Below are 710 nucleotides of genomic sequence, written 5' to 3'. Positions count from 1 at the left end.
GTCTGGTGGGCGCGGGACGGTTTGGGGATTTCATCAGAAGGGAGGAGGTGGGTGGGGGGAACCTCTTCAGCCTCCCCGTGACGGCAGCGGCCTAAGGTGGGGAAACATCCAGGCCACGAGCGACGGGAACTGAGATCTCCAAACTCTCACAGTGTGTCAGGGTCTGTTTCCTTCCTCCTCTTCCTCGGGCTGAGAGCCCGCTCCCCTCCCTCGTGGGTTTCTCTGTGGAGGATTTATTTTACAGATTCTGCTGAAAGCAGGCCATGAGGTCTCAAATTAGGAACGAGCCCCCTTTGGGCAAAGTTGTTACAGAAAAGGGAAAGGCCTCCATTTTCGCTTTCACCTGGCCGCCCCCTCCTTTGCCAGCGTGCCTAAAGCTGAGCTGGGACTGCGGAAGGTGGAGGGAGCCAGTGAGAGAGCAAAGTGTTTCCCTGAAAAGCTGCACGCCTTTTTCTTGCACTTTCAGTTTTTGTGAGCCCTGTGGCGGACGCAGCCCAGCGCCCCAGCCCAGCGCCTGGCGCCGTCGGGGTTCTAGCAGCGAATGAGTTTACCTGGTGTTTTTTTCTCACTGATGAAAGCAGCGTGCGTCCCTCCGCTCTTTCCCCCCTCTCCTTCCGTGTGTGTCCGCGGCGCTGCCTGCGGAGAGCCCTTCCCCAAGCCTTCAGTCACTTCCTCGGGCTGATGGACGCCGCGGCTGCCCAATGGGCAGC

This window comes from Geospiza fortis, unplaced genomic scaffold, assembly GCF_000277835.1.
Source record: "Geospiza fortis unplaced genomic scaffold, GeoFor_1.0 scaffold237, whole genome shotgun sequence".
In the NCBI taxonomy this organism is placed as follows: Eukaryota; Metazoa; Chordata; class Aves; order Passeriformes; family Thraupidae; genus Geospiza; species Geospiza fortis.
This window is presented reverse-complemented; position numbering follows the sequence as displayed.